Here is an 18,127-nt window from a genome sequence, read left to right on the forward strand (position 1 = left end):
CAGCCCACCCCCGGGCTGCCCACTTACTGAAAATGACCATGTGTGAATCCCAGAAGCCAAAGGGAAGCCAGTGCTCAGGGGCGCAGGGGAGGGATGACTACCTGGCTGGACCCGGGCCTTTTTCCTAGGAAGACTCACTGGGGACCCAGCTTGGGGAATGGACTGGGATGAGAGGGCAGGTGGGGAGTAACAGGGGAGGCCTCCCTGGCGTCCCCACCCTCTGTACCCATGAGCTCTCTCTGCTCAGCCTTTGAGAAGGGACCTCTGACCTTCACATCTTGACCCACATCTAGACACCATTTTTACAGATGCTGGGAGATGTGGCCTGTGTCTTTCAACAACGCAGTCTAGAGCCCTGCCCACGCCTACTTCTCCCCCATTACTCCTGACAATGACATCCAGCTGTCCCACAGCAGGTCAAAACAGAGAGGGGCTCCCACCCACTGGCTTCTAGTTGAGAAATAAGAATGACCTGCAAGAGTTTGAGGGCTCAATCCCTGAGAACTTGCAGAAGCACAATCCTGGGTTTGTTTCCTTAATGCAAAATATGGGGTGCAAGCCTGCCCATGTGGCCCCCCGGAACCAGGCTGCTATGGCAAGAAAGGGGCTCTGCGTGGCACGGGCCGTAGCTGCTCTCCCTCAATCCTCACCACGAGAACACAGGCCCCTAAGTGTCCATCTTCCATCTTTTTTCAAGGAAAGCTAGAAATCCAGTTTTTTTAATCTGAAAAACTGTTAATATAGGCAATTAATGCCGAAAAAGAAATAACCCATAAAGCTATGCAGACCACCAGTCTGTCCCCCCTGAAAAAGAGAGCGGGGTGACTGGATTCTGAGAAGCAGATACAGAGGTCTCCATCCTTCTCTGCTTCTCCCCAGAAAGGCCTTCCTGACCTGCCTCTCAAACAGCAACAGCGGCCAGAAGGTGAGGTCCAACCGATGAGACATGAAATCTGGCGCCCACCACTTTGAGGAAGGAACCAGGATGACGACCAGGAGGGTTGGGGAGCAGTGTGGGTCAGGCATTCCCAGCCGGGCACTGGAGACGGGGACAGGCAGCCTCGGACTTGCCCCTTAACGGTGTCAGCTCGCTTGCCAGGACAAGTATTTTAGACCTGTCTTGCTCCCTTCTTGGCCTGGCACAAACACGGCAGGAATGTAGGCGTAAACAGCACTCCCGCACCATACATCGTGCGGGTGGCATTTCCCAAATCCTTGTGGGTCACCCCTCTGCCGGCAATGTCTTTTATTTCCTCTCATTCAAGGCTATTTCCTCTCCTTCCCGAAGATTCTGTAAAGTATCAGCTCCTCCAAAGAGCTGCCCCCCTATGCAGTGCCCGCCTGCCAGCCCAGGCACATCCCTCTCGGGCAAGCACAACCTTCATGCATCCTGCTGGCCACTTTACTAGCCAGAAGCTGCTCCAGGGAAGGGCTGGGTCTTTCCATCTGGTCATGCCCGCAGCCAACACGGATAGCTCAGAACACAGAAACAGCCCCTTACAGAACTGAGGCAGACAAAGCATCAAGGAGCAAAGGTTTTCAGAGCTCCAGCCCTCCCGGGCCCCCTCCACACATCCGTACTTGCTGTTCCTTCTTCCCCAGTATCTATCTGCTTAAAACTTAAAACACAGAGCTTTTTCTCACTGCCCTGTGTACATCAGCACCCTCTCTGCATCACTATTCTTTCCCTTTCCCACCTTTGTCTGTTTGCACCTATCACCAACTGACTTATCCTGTTTACTTCAAGATCCCGTTTACGGACTGTCTCCACCGCTGGAACGCAAACCCAGGAGCGCAGGGCCTGCGTCTGCTTTGTTCTCTGCAGTGTCCCCAGTGCCTAGGACAGTGCCTGACACACCGTGGGGCACAATAAACATTGGCTAAATGAACCCCAGATCCTCCCCCAGAAGCACTGCGCGAAGCCAAAGCCTCTGAGCCCCTGACACTCCCGAGAAGCAGCCCAGACCCCTGCCTCTTCCTCCCCCTCCTTTGCTATCAGTGAGGACACCTGCAGAACTTTCCATTTCTCATGTCTCATCACATTTCTGTGGCTCAGGTGCCGCAAAGCAGGTCAGGAACCCCTTCTGTGTAAGTGCAAGAGGATACAGCAGGGATGCCCATGTGAGGGGATCAGGTGTGGGGTGAGCATCTGAGTGTGTAGAGGGCCAAGGGGGACAGGGCCCACCACGGAGGTGTGGTTGGGGAGCTGCCGGTGTGTGAGCAAGTGTGCAAGATCGGGGAGTGGAAGTATGTGGGCACAAGTGAGCGGGGTGGGGGGGAGGATGTCTGTGGACACGGGGATATGGGTAACAAAAAAGGCGAGGGGGAAGAGAGGCAGGCAAGCATGTGTGGGTGTGCACACGAGTGTGAATGCAGGGAAGGTGTGTTGGTGGGTGAAGGTGCTGGTGCTTTCTCCCCCTGCTGCAAACTTCAGCTGGAGGGACAAAGATGGGGATGAAAAGGGCTCTGCCCTGGGTCCTCGGCAAGAATTTCTCCCTCCCTTTCCTGCCGCCAGACCTGTATCACGCCAGACCTATATCACGCTGTATCAGAAGGAGATAATGTAACCGGAACCCAGCCCTCCTTTATTAAAGGACCAGAAGGCAATTACACAGCTGTAACCAGGCAATCAAATCAGCCCCTGGAAGACACAGGCCAACGCCAAGCATGGGTGTCTTGGGCTCCGTGGGCGTGGAGTCAGTAGCGTCCCTCGGAAGGAGCCCAGGCTCCTAGTGATTTTGCACCAAGGCCAAACACATAGATCTGGATCCCTGGAGATTCCAGGAAGCAACAGAAGCACTAGTGCAGAGTATGGGCACTTCATTACTAGCTACACATCTAACAGACATCGCAGCCTCCGGAAACAGCCAGGATTAGAGGGGCAACAACCTGCTGGTCTTTCTGCTGAGCTGAGGCTCACGGGGCCCTCCCAGGCGGCCATGACACAAGACACAAACGCCTAAGAGGTGCTCTCAGCCTCTCCATCAGCTGTACGTGGAGGGGACGGCAGACAGGAGAGAAGATGCAAGCGGCTGCTTTCCAGAGCACAGGACCAGAAGGGAGACTCAGGGGCTCTGTGCCCACTTCTGGATAACCTCACTCAGCATGTTTCTTTCCGCCTTATCGCTGAGAGGGAGCTCTGTGGTCACCTTAAGGCTTGGGGATTTCAGGGAGAGGGAATAGATCAATTAAGAGAGGAGACAAGTTCAGCTGCCTGCCCACTTTGCCATCAGGGACAGCAGGTTTGTGGTATGACCTCCCCGATGGCTCACAGTGGGACGGCAATAGAAGCAAAGTGGGGAAAACCCAACCACGGTGGGAAGCCACGTGCACCTGTATTAATGCACACTCCGGCGAGATCATCTCCCAGTTGCTAAGCACCGGCTGTACACACACAGTTACTATTAGAAAGTTAATCATGGAAAATGCTGAGGTCTCTTTCCCCTGCCTGGCATCTCACGACTCCACGCTACGATTTCATCTTCCATATAACGTTACCAGACAGTGCCATTGGCTCCGTCCACTCCCTCGTCCCCGGCCTTTATGACCTTTCCATTCCCTTCAAGCTGCACGCCACGTCAGCCCTGCAAGAGCTCGAAGACACGCTGGCGTGGGGCTGCAGCCCACTGAGATTTTCCATGCAGCCGCACAGCCAGCAAAGTACTCAGGGGGGATTAAAACAACTTGCTCCATCACCCAAGATGCTTTAGAAAGGGGAAAAACAGCACTAGCTCCACCTTGGCTGCAGACAAGATCCACACACCATCTGTACTTGAGACGAAAGGTCAGAGCAAAAACTGCTTCTCCAACCCTGACTAGCAAAGCAGGGATTAACTCCCACCTTGCACTTGCTGAAGATCACCGGGAAGGGAGTCACACTGGAAGGCCGGCCGCTTAAAAGGCTTAGTCCCTATTTGTTAGTCAACACCCCAGGGAGCAGATAATCAACTGTTTTTGTTTTATGATTATTTGTGGGCGCCGGTTCTCATTCCCTTAGCCTGGATAATAGAGAGGAGAATGCAAAAGAGTATTAACATCCCAACCAAGGTCACCCAGCTCCTCCTGCTGCCTCTCTAACCCAAAAGACTGACTTATTATAGCGTTTATTAGTAATAGCAAAAACAATAAATGAGTGCCTCTAACGCCAAGCAATTCTATTGTCTCAACAGGTCAAGGCCTTCCTTGGTGAAACACAGAACGCAAATTTTTTTCTAAGGTTCAAGCTAGGAGTCCGACAGAGTAAGCGCCTTCTGCTTGGTGACACTAAAAACGAGAAAAGGGACTATGCTTGAGGGGGTGTATAGTGTGAGGCCTGGGCACGGCAGGGGTGGGGTTCCCAGCTCCACCAGCTGTGTGACCTTGGGCAAGTCCCTTCACCTGGCAGGTTCCCACATCACATGGGTGCCAGCGAGGACTCAGCGAGAGGACTCACATACAGGGCTTGGCATGGCATCCAGCATGTAGCACCACTCCCTAAACATTAGCTTCTATCATAATAGTTAATATGAGTGTAATACCATCTCAAGCACAATGATGGGAGCTCTTTGGTCCCCACGCCAACCCAGGAATGGAGACGAGGATGGCGTGTCCTCCACTGTCCCTCGGCCTGACCTCAGTGCAGCCCTCACCCCAGGGGAAGCCACTGGGCATCCCACACCATACACTCCTCTGGCTCCCGGGAGCCAGCTCACGCCAAGCCTGCCCCCTTGCCCTCTCTCCTGTCCTTGACCGAGAGGAGCAGGCATCACCGTCCCCATTTTAAAGAGGCAGGCTGTGAGGCATCCAAGAGACTCTCTCCAGGACTGCCCTGAGGGAAAGGCATGAACCAAGGCTCAGATGATGTCCCCGTGCTGGCATGGGTATCAGTTACCCCAACCACCCTGGCCTCTGGAAGACATCAAATCCCCAAAAGGCTCAGCTGCAGAAGATTCTTCCGAACTTCTCAGTATGGTTCCCCCAGAGGTCCAAGAGCTTTACTTCTCATTTGCTTACTCAGCGAACACTGACTGAGCATCTTCTGTGTGTCAGGCTCTGAGCTGGGCACTTGGGATACAGCGGTGACCAAGGAAGCCAAGGTCCCTGTCCTCATGGGACTTACCATGCGAGGTTAGCAGACAAGGATCAAGTAAGCAAAGAGAATAGTTACAAATCTTGCTAAGTAAGGGCTTTGAAAGAAGCAAACGGGCTGCTGAAATAGAGAATAACAAAATCACACACTGCAAAAATTTCTTATATGGTGTGTTTACTATGTATTTTCTGTCTCCCCTCAATACATTACACTCCTTAAGAGCACTGATCTGTGTCATTACTACATTCCATGTACCTAGAATAATGTGCATGGGCACACAATAAATATTTGTTGAATAAGTATTGTTGGATGGTCAGGAAGGCTTCTCTATCCCCGTGGCTTTAAGCTAAGACATGACAATGAGAAGGAGCCAGCATACAAAAAGTAGGCAGAACAATCATTCTAGCCACAGAGAACAACACATGCAAAGGCCCCGAGGTATACAATAGCTTGGAATGGTCAGGGTGAACAGGATTCTAGGGGCAGATAATGTCCAGGACTGACGCCTTTGTGTCACTCTCACCCAAATGCAACCTTTAGGGCTCCCCTGGTGGCGCACTGGTTGAGAGTCCGCCTGCCGACGCAGGGGATGCGGGTTCGTGCCCCGGTCCGGGAAGATCCCACATGCCGCGGAGCGGCTGGGCCCGCGAGCCATGGCCGCTGAGCCTGCGCGTCCGGAGCCTGTGCTCCGCAACGGGAGAGGCCACAGCAGGGAGAGGCCCGCTTACCGCAAAAGACAAAACAAAACAAAACCAAATGCAACCTTTAAAAAGCCACAGGAGACGCCACCCTCAACTCAGCAAACCTCTGAGCCCTATCTTCTGTCTTCCCCTTCCCAGGTTCTTACTCTCATCTGGTTTCCTCAGTTTCCATTCTGGTGCCTGGTGACAGCAAAGTGCAAAGTTAGAGGCATGCACCCTAATGCCAGGAAGCCAAGATTTCAACCCCAGCTCTGCCACTTACTGCTGTGCTGACTTGGGGCAGGTAGCTTGACCTCTCTGTGCCTCAGTTCCCTCATCTGTAAACCATGGGTACCAGAGAACCAATTCTGAGAGCTGCTATAAGGATAAGACAACTTAAAAGATATGAAGCTCTTAGCTCAGTTCCTGACACAGAGGAGGTACCCAGTAAATGTGAGAGCACGGTCATTATCTGTTTTAAGCATCATCATTTTTATTATTAGATTCCCCTTCTTCACCGGGCCCGTTGGGAATGATGACTGGGTAGATGAATGACACTCACCCACCCCAGTACCACATCCAGATTCCCAAACACCCGACCCCTCTTACCTTGGAGATGGGTTATCCGTCAGACATGCCCATCCCAAACCCTCACTCGATACACTGACTTCTGGGGACCCTAAGGGGACTCAGGGCTTCCCATATGTTCCCGTAAGCCATTTCCAACTGGCTCCTCGGGGCCCTCCTCTAGCGTCTTGGGGCAGAGGAGGGGGGATTCCGCGATCCTACAGAGGGGTTCTACAGCCATACCTGACACTTGCACTTCTCCCAGCTGACATTTTTCCTTTAACTTTTTAAAACACCACCCCCAAGATGTTTTTGCCTTTTCAAATCGTCTCTTCTCCGCCTCAACACTCCCCACCTGCCCCCAAGTCCCCGGTAGTTTCAAAATCGAGTAGCTGCTGGGAATTGCATTGAAAAATGCTAATTTAAACACACACGTCAGACAAGGCGAGCTGAAACAGCTTTCTTAGCGACAGCCCCTCACCAACACCTCACAGCTGCTGCGGCCCAGGAGGAGGGCTGGAGGAAGCCAGCAGGGGGGGCGGGATTTGTAGGGCACAGAGCTTGAGGGGCCTCGCTTAGGTCCTGCTTCGGCCTCTGCCCTCGGAGGGCAATCTCCAAAGGTTCAAAGGCTGCCAAGCTGCCAACTGCACGAGAAATGGGTCTCAGGGCAGCCAACTGTTTAAGTAAACCCATTGTATCCCATTTTGAACTTACAGAACTGCTAACACAGAGAGTTCTAATTTCCTGTAATAAACCCCCCATCTTCCCTGAGTCAGCTTCAGGCATTAAATGGCCGCACCTACCCTCAAAGCACAGCAAGACTCCTTTCCCTGTTGTTCACGTCAGAAATCAAAGCGCGAGTTCCATCTACAGTCAGAGTGACGTCGTGTTAACATGTCCCCTCCTTCAACTCTCCTCAATCCCCCTCCCCACCTTCAGGTGGGGGTGGTTTTTCCCTCCCCTCTCTCTCTCATAACTCTTCTGATATCTCGCTTATGTAGCAAGTTCACGGTCAAGCACATTTTGTCTCCCCCTAGACTGGCACATCCTTGAGAAGAGCAGCCATGTCTTAACCTTTGATCTTGTCTCCACTGCATTTACATCGCAGATAAGCACACAGTATCTGCCAAAATGCCTGGCCCATAGTAGTTGCTTGATAAGTAGTTATAGGTTCCTAAGGTGAATCCTTTTATAAATGCTAGAGAGGAGTTCACCCCTTTGAACAGTAAAAAAGAAAGGAAAGCAACACTGGTGTTAAATAAGGCTGCCCCCGCAGTTGATCTCATTGGTAAATGCGGCTTTTCATAGGCTGGGTTTGCTTAAAATGAAGGTATATGAATATGCATACAAAAAGACAGAGACAGAAGCTAGGACATAGGAAATGCAAGCCAGGTAACCCCATGTGGGAGAGAAATTCCCACCCTCTTATGATGAGCAGGTGTGAGGGTGTCAGAGGAGTGAACACTGGACTGCAGAAATCCTCCAGAGAGAACATAAACAACTAGAGATACAAGGCATGTGTACTTCGACACATTCTGAAGATATTCTGTTTCTTGATTTCAGTGTAGGTTACTTGGGTGTGGTCCATTCGCACAGATGCCTGGACTTAATGGTATTTATGGTCACTTTTCAGTATCTTGTTATAGTTCAATTAAAGAGCAAAAAAAGGAATGATTAAACCACATTTCCCCCATGGAAATATACCTTCACTGTCCAACTGAAGTTGATGTGAGAACAGGATTTGTTTTATAAAAATTCACTCTACAGCGAGCTCAGCTGTTACCACCTATGAAGTAAGACGGGTCTCCACCGGCACAAAGGCGAGCGGCAGGACCATGTGAGGCATAAGAGAACGTGGAATGCATGAGTAATAAAACAGATGCAGAGAACTCTCCATCTGCACGACTAGAGAAGAAGCCTTGATGGAAGAAGCCTTGATGGTGTTCGCTCTCCCTCCGCAGACTGACCGGACTCAAGGATCCAAACGCTGAGGAAGCCAAGAATGTGCAAACTACAACTCTCAGAATAAGAAGGCTACTCCTTTCTCCTCTGGGAACCTTCAAATATTTTGGAGCTCCTGATGCCACTCTCAAGATCACACAGAAACCAGAGCCTGATTTTAGACACCTTGACGTGGTGGGTGGGGCGGGGTGGGGGGGAGGTGTGATGTTCTGAGTCCTGAATGATTTATAGCCATGGTGCCTCAGTTCTAGAGGAGAAAACGAAAATGCCAGGCACACTAAGGCAGCTGTGGGTTGCTTTTTTGCTTTATTTAGGGTGGAACCCAGGGACCAAGGATCTGGGTCTAGTTGTCCGCCAGCTTACTCCCCACCTACATTTTCTGCAACTGACAGCAGACCGCAATAGACAACCAGAGCCACCTTGACAATGAGAGAAGGCTCTGAGGAGTGCCCTGAGGATTATGCAGGTGGCAAGAGGAGGACACACTTCTTCTAGACACTGGGGTCAAGGGGCAGTCATGGATGACCTGCAGGGATACGAGCTGCAGGCTTTCTCAGCACCAGCGGGCTGCACCCACATCACTGCCTGATTCCCTAGCAAGGTCACTACCCAACCATCAAGACCACAGTCCCCAAATGAGACCAAACAGGTTCACTTTCCCGAAGGTGGGTGGTTTAATATTTTTCTTTGGAAAATCTTGTCTAGAGAATTGCTACCACGACTAAATTTTTTAGCCGCCTTGTACAGGTTAAAGTAAGACGAAATCAACATTTTCTGGGCCTCGTGCAGCTTTAATTGATGCAATTCGACACGCATTTATGGAGTGCCTGTTGTGTTCTAGAATCTGTTGCAAGTCCTTGGAATCAGGATGTGAGAATATGAAAAATGAGAACAAAATGAGAACTGTCCCCAGAAGAGAACACATACCAGCTTTGGCTATGCCCTCGTGGGTTGGACTTCTCTTGTGGACACCTTGTGGCTTCCTTCTGTACTTTTCCTTGTAGCACCCAGAGAATGCAGGATTAGAGGCTCAAGGGTGGCTCGATACATTCACTGAATGAAAGTGACGGGCCCTACAAATAGTTTCAAAAAGGCCTGCCAACACTCTCCCACCCTGGGTTCTGGTCCTCTTCCACACGCTGTGTAACATCAGTCAGGACACCCCTACCAGCCCACCATGCCCACACAGCTGGAGCCTGGTTTCCACGGCGAACTGGGTGACTTTGGGCAAGTTGCCCTGACTCTTGGGGCTCAGTTTCTTTATCTGCAAAATGAAGAGACTGGGGTAGATTGTCTCTATTTCCCTTCTAAGTTCTAGCATTCCATGATGCCCCGTACATTCAGGTAAATGGGAGCTGCCTTTTGCTACTTACGGATAGAAGAGACAGCTACACATCACCCTCTTCCTCTTTTTTAGCCTGGCCCTCTTTTGTCAGGTTCCTACCACTTTTCTCCACTGCCCTGGGCCTCAGGCAAGCTGAGCCCGCTCCCTCGCCAGCTGCTAGGTCCTGCGTAGTCAGTATCAGTGGGCATTCCCATCCCACTTCCACTGACTGACTTAGGGGTGGACAATTGGCCTCGTTCTGGGTCCACGAGGCAGATGGAGAACTTGCTGGAGGGGCTTCCAGGAAAGGTTTCCTCTCTCTATAAAGCCCTCACCAGAAGGGATGGTCCCCATCCTCCATCTGGACACTGCTATGTCCAGATGTGATACCTGGGACAGCTGCAGCAGCCATTTCGCAGCCACGAGAGGAACCAGATTTAGGATGAAGCTGTCACTAAGGACAGCAGAGCAAAGACACAGAAGGAGCCAGGGCCTCAGACATCACTCAGCCACTGAGCCACCCACATTGAAGAGCCCTCACCCCAACCCCAGCCACCTCTGTTCTACTTATGGGAGATACACTTCCTTACTGGTTAAGCTGATTTGAGTCAGCGTTTCCCATTACGTGCGGCCAAAAGCATCCCAATGACCATAGTGGACCACCAATTTGAAAAGAAAGGAAGTATTCTGAAACAAACTTAACACTAAAACTATGCTATGCACAGCGGAATCTTCCTTCAGTGTCTAGGAAGATGCTCTAGGACACCATCTGGGTGGAGGTTTTACACTTCCAAGTGAATCCCTGACATCCCTTCCTTTACTTCTTCGTAAGCCAAGAGCATCCAGACATCTGCACTCTGTAGTTGGTTTCCAGAAAAATGTGAGTGGCCCAAATATTCCAACAAGACACAGCACTGACTCGCCCTTGTCCATGGAAACAACGAGCACAGCCATGAACTCAAGAGCAGAAGAGTCCAAATTGGCACTTTGAACAAAGAATTCTATGTTGTATTGATGGTTCTGAGCTTTCGAAGTGTTATTCGTTTTGTTTCACCTGTAAATTGAGAAATCTGGGACCCATCTGCTTACTAGCTGAGACAGATTTCAGCAAAGTATCAGGGAGAGGACAGACATAGGGACATAGGTTTCCTCCTCTCCCTCTCTCTCCCCGACACCTCCCCTCAACCTCTTACCAAGGTAACAAAAAGAAACAATTAAAGTCAAACAGCATTAAATGTTGTTCCTGCTACCGTGTGCAGTAAAAAAAAAAAAAAGAACACCTCCCATCTTTCACTGCCATTTCCCTTTTAAACCCTTCGGGGGCATTGTGTGCAAATATAGTAAACAGCACTAGAGAGAAATAATGTCGCACATACTTCTGGGAACATGTCATGTCCCTTTAAGACAAGGCCCCCCCCCCCCCAAAAAAAAAGACAAGGCCCACTGTTCAGTTCCATTCTAGGCCAGAGCTCCGGTTTCAAGCTTGCGGTCCCCTTACTGCCTCATGCCATATTAATATGGCCCTTGGCATGCTCCCAGATCTGCATCGTGAACTATAATCTGGGCCAGCTCCCACACGACAAACTGGTTTGGGGCTTCCCCTTCATTTCCCAGGAGGGCTTTCCCCCTCTCCCAGGCCAGGCCATCCCTTTCCCGGGGTTCCCCACCTTCAGCCTCAGCCAGGGGAACACGCAAGGGCTCTTCAACAAGCAGTTAAGAGACCCGGCGTGGAATAGCCTCTGTAAGTGCTGCTAATACAACAGCTGACGAAGCAGACTGTGCTGTGGACAGTCACAGGGGCTGGGGAGAGCTCAGACACCAGAGCCCAAGCCTGATTCAGAGTCACCTCTGCAACAGGCCTGGTGGTCCCCTGGGCTCTCCGCAAATCTGCTGGAGGACGGCTATCTCTCTCCCTCCCACCCCTGCCCCCAGCCCTACTGAACTGGAAGGCAGGGGCTTCCTAGGGTATTACTTCTAGGAGAGCCCACAGACCATTTTCATTTATTGAAAGGGAGAGCGGTGGTGAGGCTAGCAGCAAGGTGGGGGGTTGTGGCACACGGTAAAAAAGGCAGAAGGGTGAGGGTACAGCTGAATGGACCCCAGGTGGCCCTCAAACCCAGGGGCTCCTGGAAGCTCCACGCTGCACACAGACTCCCACCGTACAACAGGAACCCTACCAACCCCCCCACCTGGCTCAGCCTGTGACCTCATCTGTGGACACTGCCATCCTGAGGCATCATGGGGTGTTGTCAGGGCAAGACCGGGCTCTGGAGACAGGCTGTCTGGGTTCCAGACCCAGATCCACTGCTCACCAGCAGCATGACTTTGGGTATCATGCTCAAACGCTCTGAGCCTCAGTTTCCTCATCTGAAAACTGGGACAGCACCCACCTCCTGGGGTTACTAGTGAGGATGCAAAACCCTGCCTGGCACACAGTAACTGTTCAGTCCATCTCTCAGAGCTGGTACCTAACAGCACACGTGAGCAGGGTGCGACCCTGAGCAGAGGATGGAGCCAAAATGTACCCTCAAGAATCTTGCAATTTCCTCCATATGTTAAACCCAGAATTACCACTGCAACCCAGCAATTTCACTCCTAAGCATATACCCAAAAGCATTGAAAACAGGTGTTAAGGACATCCCTGGTGGCGCAGTGGTTAAGAATCCACCTGCTAATGCAGGGGACATAGGTTCAAGCCCTGGTCCGGGAAGATCCCACATGCCGCGGAGCAACTAAGCCCGTGTGCCACAACTACTGAGCCTGCGCTCCAGAGCCCGTGAGCTACAACTACTGAGCCCACGCGCCACAACTACGGAAGCCCACGCTCCGCAACAAGAGAAGCCACCGCAGTGAGAAGCCCGTGCACCGCAACAAAGAGTAGCCCCCGCTCACTGAAACTAGAGAAAGCCCGTGTGCAGCAACAAAGACCCAATGCAGCCAAAAATCAATTAATTAAAAAACAGGTGTTAAAATAAAAATGTGTACACAAACATTTATAGCAGCACTGTTCACAGCAGTCAAAGGTGGAAACAACACAAGTGTCCATCCAACAGACGATCAGATCAACAAAAACACGATATATCCACACAATGGCGTGTTATTTAGCCATAGAAAGGAAGGAAATCCTGACACATGCTACATGGATGAACCTTGGAAACATTATGCTAAGTGAAAGAAGCCAGATACAAAAGGCCATATATCGTACGCTTCCACTTACATGAAATATCCAAAATAAGTCACTTCATAGGAGCAGAAAGTCCATCTGTGGTTCCAGGGGCTAAAGGAAGGAGGAGATGGGTAATGACTGCTAATGGGTATGGGGTTTCCATTTGGGGTGATGAAAAAGTTCCGAAACTAGATGACAGTGATGGTGTATTTTTAAATGGCTAAAATGGCAAATGTTATGGTATGTATATTTTGCAACACAAAAAAATACGAACTCAGAAACGGCACAGCATGCAGACCCTCCTTCCCTGAGACCTCCTACCTGATGGGGGCTTAGGAGGACAGGGGGACAGGGCTGGCGGGTAGCTGTCACATGCTCAGTTCCATTCCTGTGCTCCTGCCTGCCCCTCCTCACTCCCTGCACCACGCTGCCTGGGTTTCTCACCTATGCCCTGCAGCCTGTCCCCTCCGGGCCTTTCATGTACTATTCTTGCATGCCCACCACCATCAGCACGGCATGCAACATCCCTCACACCCCAGGACCCAGATCAGGCCCTGCCTCATTTGTAAGCCTTTCCCTCCTGCCGCCTCCTCCTAGGCTGGGTTAGGTGGCTTCCTCCTCTGGGCCCCCACCTCGGCACCCCACACTTATCCCCATCGAAGCATGATGTTCTGTGCATTCCCGACAGCACTCCCGACCTGTCAGTTTGTTCCAAGCAAGGGTTGTATCTAATTCACCCTTGCATCCCTAGAACCTAGCCCAAAATAATGACACACATGAATGACTGAGTTAAAATTACAGACTATTATCTAGAAATCTTGAGAAAGGAAATAAGAAGTAGTGTAAGTAAGGGAGATTCAATTCCTAGACAACCTAACCCACCCCACCCACCATGCCAGAACCTCCCCAGGCAAAAGGACCACGAGTCCCCAAGCTGACAGGGACCAGGCCAATGCAAGGCACCAGAATGAGCCTCTGTCAGGAAAGTCATGGACTGGGGAGCCGGGAGGTCGTGAGCTCAGTCTACAGTTGACAGATCAACCTCTGTCTCGACTACACTGACCGAGGGAGCCAGGCACTAGGCTTTCCCCCATCTTGTCATTCAAACCTGCAGAGCTCAAACCATCTTCCAGAGGACGAAACTCATGCTCTGGGAGGTCGGCAGCAGCCCCAGGTCACACGGCTAGTCTGCAACACTGCAGGCACAAAAAACCTACCCTTCTGATTTTAAAATTCATTTCCTCTCCCTCCTTCCCACGGGGTCTAAACCGTTGGATCTCCAATCCTCTCACCAACGGGAGAAACACAGACAATGCTGAAAAGTAGGTCCTCACGGTCCTGGAGTTACACACGTCGACTGAAAAAATGCACAACCTAAAAGGTGAGAACTATGTTTTATTTGGCAGACTTCCTGAGGACTCTAGCCCGGGAGTCAGCCTCTCAGATAGCTCTGAGGGACTGCTCCAAAGCGGTAAGGAAGGAGCCGGGACATATGAGGCTTTCTGCAACAAAGACCAGGTAGTTGGAACATCCAAAGGTAACAGTTAAAGAGAACCAGGTATTTCAAGTTAATGAATTTAGCGCTTTTCTATGTATGGGTAGATGCAAGAGTCTGGGCTCACTGAAATTATTCCTCTGATATGCACCTTAGCTGTCTAGGGCCAGTATCCTGTTCCTTCCCATCCTGAGTCCCCTCAGGTTCGCCATGGGGGGAGGTGGTAGTAGTGGATGGCTTTATCGCCACAGCATCCTTTGTTTGCTGACATGGCAGGCAACGCTTCTCATCCACACACTTCTGAGTCCAGGTGGGTCCTCTTCTTAGAACACACTTCAAACAATGAAGCTATTGCCCATGATGGGAAGCAGCACAGAGGAAAGAAAGATCTTCAGGGAAAAATGCCTAAAGATTTGTCCCAGCCATTCCACTAACTACCTGTGTGTCTTTGAGTAAGTCTATACCTCTCTGGGTCCTTTTTGTGGTAAAATAACTATTTTTTATTTTTTTTGTGTGTGGTACGCAGGCCTCTCACTGTTGTGGCCTCTCCCGTTGCGGAGCACAGGCTCCGGACGCACAGGCTCAGCGGCCATGGCTCACGGGCCCAGCCGCTCCGCGGCATGTGGGATCTTCCCGGAGCGGGGCACGAACCCGTGTCCCTGCATCGGCAGGCGGACCCTCAACCACTGCGCCACCAGGGAAGCCCAAATAACTATTCTTTAATCACCAAAGCCTACTCTATAAAATGGAGTAGATTGTCTGAAAGATCTCTTCTAGCTCTAGGGCTCTAATTCTTTAATGACTAACACCTGCCTGGAAGGATCTGGAAAAGTGGCTGTCTTGTCCTTACTCATTTAGCAGGACTCAGAGCTTGGAGTGGAGAGCACCCCGTCGGGCTGATGCAACACATAAAGCTGAACTACTAGCAATTTTTCTCTCTGAGCTTCTTAGACCAGCGCCCTACACCTTCCCTGAACCAGGAGCAGACAAGAAAGCAAAGACACACCGACTCTGCTCCTACCATGTCTTCTGTATGAGATTTTTAGTACAACAGAGCTCGGTAGTACCCAAAATTCTGTCCTACTCACCCACCTTCCTGATTCCTATCTGCCTGCCCTGCACTAAAATTTACTGCCCGTTATTCTTTAAATCAACTTTAAATTGTCTCACTTCTTGTAAAATTAGCATGTCCTAAGCAATAATATCTGTGAAATCACGAGCTCTGATGTGCCGTCTCTATTTTTTCACGAGCGTATTCAAATACACAACTATAGTAAGAAATTCATCTGGGTCCCACCTAAAAGCATCCCACGGGTGTCGGGATGCTGCAAACCCCAGCATTCGCTCACTCTGTCTTCACCAGCAAACCTCTTAGGTCAATGTTATTTTTTTTTACCATTTACAGAAGGTGAACAGAGGCTCAGGGAGACTCGTGTTTAAGGTGACACAGCCCAAAGCATCACTGCTGGGCTTCAAACTCAGGGGTGCCTGATTCCAAATGCCAAGTCTTTGCCACTCTTATAAGCATCCAGCTTGTCTACAGCCTACGGGGGTGAATAAAAAGTCAAGAGATTGTAAATAATGCTGGCAACCTTTATCACCTATTCTACTTAATCCTGTCCTAAGAACTTGACGGTAAGATTTGCCATGATTATCGGAAACAAGAGTAATTCAGCTATGCATAAGCAAAGCTGACAGCCAAGAGCACCGGAATGGGGAGGAGGTGAGTCCAGTACGTGCAGCCCCTCACCCACACGGGCAAGGTCACGGTTTATTCCCTATCTGGGCAACACTGGGTTCAGGCTATCCCAGTTCCAAGGCTGCACCACCAGCCCTGCCAGTCCTCCTGAAAACGCACCGCTTAGTCACAAGGGACTCTGGCTGAGCCTATGTGTGACTCAGCACACATCTATCAGGCCTCCTGGGAAAACAATGGCAAGACCACACAGGGTCGGTGGTGTCATCTGTGAATGCAGGAACGCCCGGGTCTTTGCACACCAAGCCACCAAAGAAAAGGGATTCCACCCCAGCCTGGAAACGCTAAGAACTGGGAGGGCCAGCACCCAGTGTCACCTGGTCTGATACCCGCTAGGGCAGCAAGGGAAAAACCAGAGCCCGGCAAGAGGCAGTGAGGGACTTGCCCACAAGCACTCGGCTGTATCAAGCCAGGGCTGGGCAGAAGTGCCCCCGTCTCAGACAAGAATCTTGGTCCTGGATCGGTACAGCTTCCAGCAGAGTCAGCATCCACAGGTGTAGTCCTGCTCTCTGCCACAGTGGGTGGAGGAAATCGTCAATTACAGAGCCATCCCCGAAATTCAGGAATCAATGAAGTGTAAGTGGAGAACCCAGTGACCCGTATGAATTCAACAATAACAAAGAAAAATGAAGAGGAAAACTACCCAGCTCATTATCCCTCTCAAACATTTTCCAGTAACAAGTCAATATGCATCAGAAATAATCGCCTAAAAAAGCACCAACTGGGGGGGAAATGCACTGGATTGGTGCTGGGAGACAGAAGAGGCTTGCCATGCATTTCAGCATAATACAAACCCTGCCAGGTGTCATACAATATGTCAACCGCAAAAGGATTCCCCAAGCAGGCATGTGCTAACACATCATCTGTCTCCATCGAGATGCCTTTGAGCCTCCCCGTGATGTGTCAAAAGGGGCATATTGTCCCCTGCAGGGCAGGGGGCTCTCTGGACCATCTGACCAAGAGAGGAGGGCAAGAGGCTGGCAGATGAGGGACTGACCGGCAAATGACAAGAGAGACACACCCCATACAAAGCGTACTCCCACTGGGTGGGAAGGAACTGGGGTCAGTATATTTCTTCCCAGATCTTTTTTTATTCATTGAAACCTGGAAACAGCGCCCTCTAGATCCCTCTGATGAGCACAAAGTAGGGTTTCCCAAGCCCTGACACAGGAGGGTAGATCGTCGACCTGCTTCAGCTTTGGTTGTGGGAGAGAACTGCCTGTTACTTGTTGACAACTTGGGGCAGAAATACCAGAGGGATGAATGTGGGGAGGTCCTAAATGTATGGCTGCTCCTTCCCACCCTGTGCCCACCTCTACTGCCTCTATAAAACCAAATCCCCGAGAGGCATACATTCTCCCTAGCTCTGTGCCTGAAAATCCTATTCCTGCCTAAAGAAGGGAGAACCCTCCCCTCTCTCTCTCCATCTGCCCCAAGTCTGGCCCACTATACTACCCGGTGCTGGCCTAGGGGCGGGTAGCCCCTGCCAAGGGCACACTTGCGCCAGGCGGCCGTGTAACCCTAGGCCAGGCTTTCCCCAGCCTCTCCTGGGCATGACAGACACCCAGCTCTACACCACCCCTGGAAACCTAAAGATACCATCTTCAAGAAAACTCAGCTCTAAGATGACTGTTGTTTCCTTAGTTAGAAAGCCACTCAGCACAAACAGCCTAAATACCCCACTCAAGACAAAAGCTAAGCAATGGTGGTACAGCCGTACTGAATAGCATGCAGTCACAAAAAATGTTACAGACTTATAACAGCGCAGAAAATGTCTGTTATAATAATGGGAGGGGAGGCAGCATACAAAATCAGATAAACAGTATAGTCATAGCTAAGGAAGTTGAAATACTTTGAAAATCTGTACAAAGTCAAGAGGCTTGAAGGAAATCCATCAAAAGGTAACCAACCAGAGACAAGGTCCCTCCTCTATGTTTACATGTATTTACAACAGCAAAAAATAAACACTACCTTTGAAACGTATCTCATTTCTCAAAGAGGAACATAACCAGAAAGATCAGGGATCGTGGCATCAAGAGATCTGGGTTCTAGGTTCAGGTTTGTCTGTTTCCAAAGGCATGTGACTCTGAGAAGTGAAAAGCACTTCGT

The 18,127-nt window shown here is 50.6% G+C and overlaps 1 protein-coding gene across 8 annotated transcripts in view; it reads right to left on the reverse strand.

Moving 5' to 3' along the window:
* Positions 1-18,127, reverse strand: part of KCNMA1 (potassium calcium-activated channel subfamily M alpha 1) — a 746,198-nt gene that overhangs the window by 628,091 nt on the left and 99,980 nt on the right. The gene's annotated exons all lie outside the window — the stretch shown is intronic.

This window comes from Monodon monoceros, unplaced genomic scaffold (assembly GCF_005190385.1).
Source record: "Monodon monoceros isolate NGI ecotype Baffin Bay Population unplaced genomic scaffold, NGI_Narwhal_1 Super_Scaffold_4, whole genome shotgun sequence".
Taxonomy (NCBI): Eukaryota; Metazoa; Chordata; class Mammalia; order Artiodactyla; family Monodontidae; genus Monodon; species Monodon monoceros.